Source organism: Heloderma suspectum, chromosome 2 (assembly GCF_057233095.1).
Source record: "Heloderma suspectum isolate Gila_16-S chromosome 2, 16-S_ref, whole genome shotgun sequence".
NCBI lineage: Eukaryota > Metazoa > Chordata > Lepidosauria > Squamata > Helodermatidae > Heloderma > Heloderma suspectum.
The window spans coordinates 87,302,585-87,312,048 of record NC_139459.1 but is presented as its reverse complement, the minus strand read 5'-3'; positions in this window follow the sequence as shown (position 1 = coordinate 87,312,048).

Below are 9,464 nucleotides of genomic sequence, written 5' to 3'. Positions count from 1 at the left end.
ATGACTCTCATTTGTTTAGCTCAGATTCATCATGAAGTGTCAAGATTGTGCTGGAGGGGATGTAAGAAACCAGGATCCACCCAGCATATGTGTGGTCCTGTGCAAAAGTGGCAAAGTTTTGGACTGAAGTCTTTAGTGAAATTGATAAGTTACTTGGACAGCATTTCGAGAGAACACTGGAGTTGGCACTCATAGGATTATTTCTGAGAAATAATAGAAATGGCTCCTTTAAGCCATTGGCTGGGTTTTTGTTGGTGGCAGCTAGACTGGTTATTGCTCAGTTTTGGAGGGACTTAAGAGGAGTTTCATTGGATGCCTAGTGGACTCGGGTTTGGAAGATTGCCTTATCAGAAAAATTAACAAATAAGTTACAACTGGCGGAAGGAAGTAGGAGACAAGCTATGTTTTCTATGGATTGGTATCGATTTATTATGTATGTTGGTAATATTCAACTTTATAACACTCTGCCTGTAGTATATCGGTCTCTCTAGTTTATGTGAACAATGCATTATGTATTTTTCTGCCTTGATCTACTATAATTTCTTGATGTTCCTGGACTATTGCATGTAACAGGTATAGGGTGAAAATAGAAGGAAATAAAATAAATAATTTTGTTGTTGTTCAGTCGTTCAGTCATGTCCGACTCTTTGTGATCCCATGGACCATAGCACGCCAGGCCTTCCTCTCCTCCGCTCTCTCCCGGAGCGTGCTCAAGTCCATATTCATTGCATCAGTGATGCTATCTAGCCATCTCATCCTCTGAGATGAGTCCCCTTCTCCTTTTGCCTTCAGTCTTTCCCAGCATCAGGGTCTTTTCCAGAGAGTTTTCTCTTCGCATTAGGTGGCCAAAATATTTGAGCTTCAGCTTCAGTATCTGTCCTTCCAATGAGCACTCAGGGTTGATTTCCTTTAGGATTGACTGATTTGACCTCCTTGCAGTCCAGGGGAGTCTTCTCCAGCACCACAGTTCGAAAAATAAATAATACTAATTTTTAAAAGATATAATACTAAGATCTAATGCAGGGTTGGGCAAGTTGTGGCCCAACATGTCTTTTGATCTACAACTCCCATCAGCCCTAGTCAGCATAGTCAATGGTGAAGCATGATGAGAGATGTAGGCTAAAACATCTGGATGGCCACAAACTGAAGAGTCTTCCAAGACAGAGGTGCTCCTGGTTAGTCAAAAGGCAGATCAGGGAACAGGGACTCAACCTGTGCTGGATGGAGTTACACTCCCCCTGAAGACTTAGGCTCACAGTGTGCGTGCACTCCTAGACTGGGCATGAACCTGAATGTCCAGGTTTTGGTGGTGACCAGGAGTGTGTTTGCAAGGTAAGGCTAGTGCACCAACTGCACCCATTCCTAGAGATGTCCTATCTGGCCACAGTCACACATGCCTTATTTATATTCCATTTGAAACACCCTCTACATGGTGCTGCCTTTGAAAACCATTCAGAAGCTTCAGCTGGTCCAAAATGCTGCAGCCAGACTGTTGACAGGGCTGAGTGCCAGGAGCATGTGACTCCCTGATTACAACAGCTTCACTGGCTACTGGTCTGTTTCCAGGCACAACTCAAAATGCTGGTTATAACCTATAAAACACTATATGGCTTGGGACCATGCCACCCGAAATACCAACTTCAACCATACAAGCCTTTCTGGGTCTGAAGATCGGGGGTGGGGGCTTCTTTTGAAACCACCATCTTCACAGGTGTCGGTGGCGACATGAGAGAAGGCCTTCTTAGTGGCTGCTCCCAGGTTGTGGAACTCCCTGCCAAAGGAGACTTGGTTGGCTCCACCTCTATTATCATTCTACTGGCAGGCAAAGACCTTTTTAATAGTGCTGTGCTGAATGTTTCGATTCTTCCATTTTAGCAGTTCGTGGTGGGGTGGAGGCAAAAGGAAAACTCTGACAAAAGAGGCTGGGGAAGTGAGAATTTCAAATCGTTTTCTGCTTGGAGAAGGGGACAGGATTTCTGCTTACCTGTTTATGTGTAGGCTGTGGCAGAGGGATCTTCTTTCTATTATTATTATTATTATTATTATTATTATTATTATTATTATTATTATTATTTTAAGTTTAAAAATACCCTGTGCACTTGTAGCAGCACAAGACTTTTACAGGGAGGCTTCTCCAGCCCAGCAGTTCTTCCTGAACTCCCACAGGGATTCAGAAAGAGCTGCCCGGCTGCAGAAGCCTCTCTGCGAAGAGCCCCGTGCTGCTGCAAGCAAGAATGAATGTGCTTTTAGAGCTTCAGAAAAACTGGGTGGGTTCACATGTCGCACTAAGCCACCCTGAGAATAAGCCACCATGGGCTGGTTGTTCGCTCACTATCCCAAGAGACAATTGGGCACTCTGTGGCTTGCCATGGCTTGTTTTCCCCTCATTCCCCCTCAGTCCTTCCACCAGCTTCCAGCATATATCCCAGGTGCCTGTGCAGCAGAACTCCTCATTTTCTTGGTCCCTACGTCAGCACCATTTCTGAAACTGGTCTGCTGGGGTTGCCAGGCCCTGAGGGAAAACCCCTCCCTGGCATCAAAACTGGGGGGGGGGGTCTTGCACACGTGCTCAAGGCCACAAGACCGCCTGTCCAATATTTAGCCCAGCATATCAATATCCCCCTCTTGTCAATATCATTGTCAATTTCATCCACTATTTCAGCACTTCCCTTGCTAGCACCTTTTTTAAAAAGCCTGCTTCACATTACATTGAAGTAATTACATACCTGCCCCAAAGCTCCTTTTCTCTTGCCCCTTTCAGCTCCCCCCACCTCCCCACCAGATTGCAAAAAGGAAATAATTTTCTGAGCCCTTATGAATGCAGGAACACATTCACGAGCTTTTTTAAAAGGGGGGGTCTTACTCTCTTGTGCAAGAGTGCAAGACCACTGCCTGATATTTAGCCAAGCATACCTATATCTCCCCCTTGTCAATGTCCTCCATTTCAGTGCTTCCCTTGCTAGCGAACACTTTTTTAAAAAAGGCTTCTTCACATTACACAATTTCTTAATTTCATTTATGCAATTTTTCATTGAGAGTGCTCTAATTACTGTACATCACGATTTGCGTATTGGTAATAGGTTTGATTGTGAGTGAAGATGATATTTCTTTTCTGAAATGCTTCTTGCATGCCTCTTGTGGCAAAGTTATAATAATTGTATAGCTATATGGAGATAGTTTTATGATAACTTCAGGATTATATTTAAAAGACTAATTGCTCTCCTCTGGGAAAGGGCTGTAGCTCTGTGATGAAGTACATTCTTAGCATGCAAAAGGTCCAGATTGATTCCCTGGCATCTCCAGGCAGAGCAGGGAAAAACTCCTCTCTGAAACTCTGCATAAACAATACTAGAGCTGTGCACAAATGACCTCTTGAAATTCTCCACCCTATTTGTGGGGAAAGAAATGGGGGGGGGAATTTCACCAAATTTCTCCAGTGGGAGGAGAAATTCTCCAACAATTTCTCACAGGTAGGGCTCACTGTTGGCAGGGGTTGTAGCACAGCTGCTGCTTCTTTTCCCTAAGTGTGTGTGTGTGTGTTGGTTTGTTTGTTTGTTGGCACTGCCATTGCAAGTGCCAACAGCAGCAACTGCTTGGCAGCCTGGCCCCCATTTTGCATTCTCCCCAATACCCCATACCTAGCATCATTCTGGGGCATTGTGGTAGGGAGGGAAGGTGAAACTCACCCAAAAATGGGGAAGAAATTTGAGGAAATTTGGCAAGGTGACATTTTATTTCTAGGGAGGCAAGAAAAAAACATCTCAGGACTTTTCTGAGAAAAATCTCTTCTGAGAAGTTTCGGCTGAGCTCCAGTCGGCATTCTTTAGAGGTTCAGCAACTTCCCCAGGATCTTCCAACTGTTAAATTTCTGACAATGAATTCTGGATACATCTTGTCTCTAAAGTGCGGAGAGTTGATTGTACAATGAAAGGTAGGATACTCATGCACCCTCCTTGGCCGCCTCATATGCAAGGTGAGCACAAGAACCCTGAACCCAACCCATGAAAATGTCTTCAAAATGTCTTCTCTTTTCCATTTCTTTTCGAAAGCAATTTCTTTTGGAAAGAAAGCAATTGAACAAGCATGGTTGACAATAATGTGGGAAACATTTTCAGCACAGCACTAAACAATACTGAGTTCGATGAACCAATTGCCTGACTTGTTATAAGGCAGCTTCCTATGTTACAAAAATGATGTATCTGTACCAGCTTAAGCCTTTGCTTCAGTTCTGAAGACAGCAGAAAAGATTTTATAACAGAAGAATGTAACACGTGGCTGTTTAAAAGCGAGGGCTCAAATGAAATGTGACACAGGCACCAGTTTGCTCTGGGCAGCTATACAGTAGCTGGGCTTCTTACCACTTGTGGTTGGGCACGTTGGGAGTTCTGGCTTGGCAGCTCAAGCTGAACTATGTCCCTGCCCACTGTTCAATGCACATGTAATTCAGACCTCCACGTGTTATATTTTTAAACGACGACTCCGTTTTCTTAGCAAGAGCTGCTCCAATGGCCTGGAAGCAGCCTTTTAAAAAATGTTGGTTGTGGCACTGTCAGTGTTTACCGTTACCTGTAGTCTCCCATCCTGATTATCTCATCAGCTGATGTTCATCATAGTCCTTTCCTCTTTGCATACATAAACGTCAGAAATCAGCATAAATTCAATCATGTTTGTTGTGAAATAGTGGCTTCCGTGCATGCAAAATAAGCTGCTTTTGCAAACTCGGCAATCTCTCTGGCAAGGCCACCCCATGGATCAGCTATAGTTGTAGTGGTGCAGCTAGAAGCATTTGCCCCCAACTGCAGTCACTAAGCTGGTTCTCCCATACTCACTAGACGTCGCCCACTTTCATCTTTCCATTTACATCCACGTCTCCCCTGAACAGGGATATGGCTGCACAAGAAGGTGGAAGAGACCTGCCCTCTGCCTGGCTACAGTTACAATCAGTGCAAGCTTGAGGTTTTTGAGAGCCTGTTGGCAAGACATCCTCATTGGGCCCCCTCCCTCACTAAGTCTACCTTCTCACCACCATAGTCACCTGCTGCCATTGCTCTTCATCCTCTTTCTCATCTTTGCTGCCACTTGCCTGACAGGTAGAGAGCCAGTGAGCAAGTAGGCAGTGGCATCTACTGTTCCTCCTTCTCACCCCCAATGTGGGCCAGAGTGAGAGGTAAGGGAGCAAGTCATTTGCAATGCTGAGGAATGGGGGCAACTCCAGGGACTCTTGTCAATGGGCCCTGCAGAGGTGTGGGACCTCAGCAGTTGCCCAACCATGCCTACCCTTGACGCCAGCCCTGGCTACAATTACCCCATGTGACACGCAGTCAGGCCACAGAAAGGATAGGAAGAAACCACCACCTCCATTCTATGTCTCTGTCCTGATGGAGAATCCTGTCCCAAGGTACCAGCATGGATGGCTGAAATTCTGACACCTGATCATATGAACTGCTGTCCAGGGGGCAAACAGGAAGCTGGAGCAGCTATACATAACATTTATTGCTCATCCCCAGCACTACTCCTCAGTGTACCAATGCATCAATCACCCACTTCATTTGCTCCAAAATGTGAGTCTTTAAATCTCAAGATTGCCTTCAAATATTAATATAAATATTTGCTTTCAAGTTTAAAATGATCCAGATGTACCCACATTTCATTTGAGGGGAGGGGGAAGAGTTCTTTGTACAGCATCACCTTGTTGAATTCACTTGCTGGTGATCTCCATGTACTATTACACTATAAATCAGCCTTCCCCAACCTGGAGCACTCCAGATGTGTTGGACTGCAACTCCCATAATGGGAAATGTAGGAGTTGCAGTCCAACGCATCTGGAGGGTGCCAAGTTGGGGAAGGCTGCTATAAATATTTTATATTATTACTCTTATTATTTATCGTAAGCACTAAGAATTTCCAAGCTTTGGCACTTAGTTTTACTGTAGATCAAGGGTTATCAAACTTTGTCATGGTAAATCCCCGGGCGGGGGGGAATAACCTGGAGCTCGCACCATTAGTGGTGTTTCCTCACTGCATATGGCTATGGATTGTTTCCAGTTCCAACAGCCTTAAGCAGGAAATAGTCTGTCTCTGCTGCGTGGGCAGTAGGGGCTACCTCACTTCCCTTCCTTTGTGAACAAGACTTTCTCATGGGAGAGGCATGTGTTGGAAGGAGCCAAGGACAATCTTGCCATAGCAAACATTCACACCTTCTCACAGAATCCAGCTGCCCCCACTTTGAGAAATGTGGTGTTCTGTGTAGCAAAGTTGCTCCTAACAACCCATGCAGCTCCTTCCTATAAGGGCAGTTTGACAGTTGCGGCCTCCACCTCACTTCTTCAGTTGCCAGATTTAACGCTGGAGAACAGTCATACACCATTAGATCTCCCAAATGTAGCAGGAGATAAGGCAGCCACAGCTTCTCCTGCCTGTTCCCTCCCTGGCCCTTCCTCAGCTTGCTGAGTGACTGGTGTATCTGGATCCCTGATCAATTATAGCTGGTTTGGGAGATGAGTGGGTGACCATGCCATGCAGAGAATGGGCAGGACAAGCTACATCTGTCCATGTCCAGCCCAAAACATTTTACTTCCTGAGGCAAAGGACAAGATGGCACCTTCGTCTCCCTCCATTCTACATAAAGAAGCCAACTGGACTAGCAGTCGAGTATTACTGGTGACAGTACAGAGTTCTCTGCTGCTCCTGAGGGCAGCAAGCTAGCTTAGGGGGTGCAGGGCAGGCTGTGTAGTACACCCAGTTCTGCCCTCCAACAGAAGGGAGTGGCCAGGAGTGCTCAGAATTAATGGCCAGGAGGGCTACCAGTGCTGCCCTACACACACACACACACACACACACACACACACACACACAGCATCTGCCACTTGAAGCCATTGCCTTGCTCTCCCTATTGGTAGGGCTGGCCCTGTAACTGGCTTATTTCATGCCTGGTTGAGAGATTTAAAGGTAGAGGGGAAGCAGTGTCCATGGTTTCAAGACAAAAAGTGGAATGCATGGCACCATTGGCTCCACTGCTCTATGGAAGTGAGACCGCCATGTTATTGCTGAGTTTCCCCGTGCTTTCCCAACCACATTTTTTTTTTTTGTAAATGTCAAGAAAATGAAAGGGAACAACAATACAGAAGCAATGCAGTATCAAAACCACCCTCAAACTCAGATGGCTTAATGTCTAGTTGACAGGATGTGGTAAACATCTATCGGTCTGATATTTTGAGAAAGATGTGGTGAGACTTCAAGAGAAAATAACTAGCGTGTTAACCACAGAATTAACTTCTTTGCTGCATGGTAGAGAGCAAAACTGGGGAGGACAGGAGGATGGCATTGATATGAAGACGTTAAAAACGTTTAGACAGAGTCATAGTTATCATTTGTGAGCAATCTGCTTGGCACAGAACAGAGAAGCCACTTCACCCCAATATTTGGCACGACATGATACCGACCTCGTTACGATTTTGCATGTAATGAGAAGTCACCATGGGTGAATTCTCCTGTGGGGCATCTCGTCATTTACAGAAAATAAAGAAGACCATGTAACTACAGTAGCAACCATCATCGTCCTCTTCATCGTCATCATCTGACTTTTGGACAAAAATACATAGGGCTGGATCATATTCAACAGGCCCTATGTGAGTTCATTTGCCCCCCCCCACCTCCCCCTCAAAAAGCTTCCACATGGAAAAGCCATAATGTAACATTGCTGAACAACTTATCCCATGATTGGGGCTGATAATGTGAAGCACCTCCAGGCCAGCAGTGCTGGGTGGCTAATGATGCTGGCATAGGATGTTTCAGGCATTTCACCTTGAACTAGGGTTGCCATCTGTCCTACTTTACAGTCCCCTACATGAAGGGCTGTCAGAGGACAGTCCTTTGTTTGAAGGTGTCGTCTACTTGAAGGGCTGTCTAGTCCAAGTCTGGTTTAAAGATTAAAAAAAAAAAACCATAGGAAGAGAGACCAGGGGCCTTGAATCTGCCCATCATCTACACTTAGCCCCAGACATTAGACTGAGCAGGCACAGAGGTCACCTGGTCACACTTCACTATGGTGAAATGTATTGTGTGTCTGTTTGAATGACAGTCATTTCTAAGTCTTCATCTATAGAAAAATTAGCATATTCAAATCTTATGCAAATCTGTGCTTTCTTTTGTCCTCTTCGTTGGGTGATACATTTCTTCCCTCCCCCCTTTTTTTGGCATGAGTAAATAGCCACACTTTCACCAACCATAAAGTTTAGCTTTTTAGAACAGCAAAATATGTCATACTTCTTGAGGCCTTCTTGAATACCCCAGACACACTTTGTCTCACTTTTAACAAAGACCAAATCCTTCCTTCCTCAGTGCTAACAAGTCAACATCTACAGCACAAAAATAATGTTCTAGAAAAGGACATAAATGTTTATATTAATTTATATTCCTTTCACTTCTGTCCACGCCCTTTAAGCTAATGAAAGTAATATGTTCATGTATGCTATAAATAAAGTATTTTAGTATATAATTTTAGCTACCCTTTAAATAGCAATGGAAATGCTCTCAGGAAGTGTCTATGATTTTTATTATTGTTGTTATCTTAGGACACAATAGGGATCTAATAGCCTTTCAGGAAAAGCACAAAAAGCAAATAAAATTTTCTGTATATAGGGAACATTCTGTGACCTTTCTAATGTTTAGCCTGAACAAGAAAGCAGACTAAGAGGTAAACTGAAACCTCCTATAGAGTTTTTTCCGTGGCTAGAATGTGTTCTGTGCAGCAGTTGAGGCTCACTTTCCCCATCCCTTTAAGGCTATGAGAGGCAGCTGTAGCACTATGTTTCTCTTCCCAGTTGAGGATCTATATACCAACTTTCCTCAACCTAGTGCCCTCCAGATGTGTTGGACTACAACTCCCATCATCCCCAGCCAGCATCGCCAATGGACGGGTATGATTGGAGCTATAGTTCAAAATACCTGGAGTGCACCAGGTTGGGGAAGGCTGATCTATACTTCCAGGGCCTCAAATAGGTTAAAGAGCCAAACCATGATGGCAATCTTGTATTCTTGCATGGGGCCAAGTGGAAGGAGAGACAGAGGGCCAGTTCACACGTCATGACAAGCCACCATGGGTTAATAAGCCCTTGAGGCACTGCGGTGTGTGCCAGCCACCATTTTGAATATGCAAGCCCCAGCTGGCAGTTGACATGGTTTGTTGTGTTGTGCAAATCCAGGTGGCAGGGGTTGTTCGAGGGTTAGACAACCTTCAAATAACCCATGGCTTGTTTTAGGGTTATTTGCAGGTTTTCTAACTGTCAAACAACCCCTGCTGCCTGGATCCACATGACACAACAGGCCACAGCAACCCAAGCACCCATAAGCACCATGCAAAAATAGTGCCTGTGGGCACCCAGCATGACAGCCCCAGCGGGTAAATTACGCCACGATGGGCTGTCATGTTGTGCGAACCAGGTCAGAGAGAGATGGCTGAATAG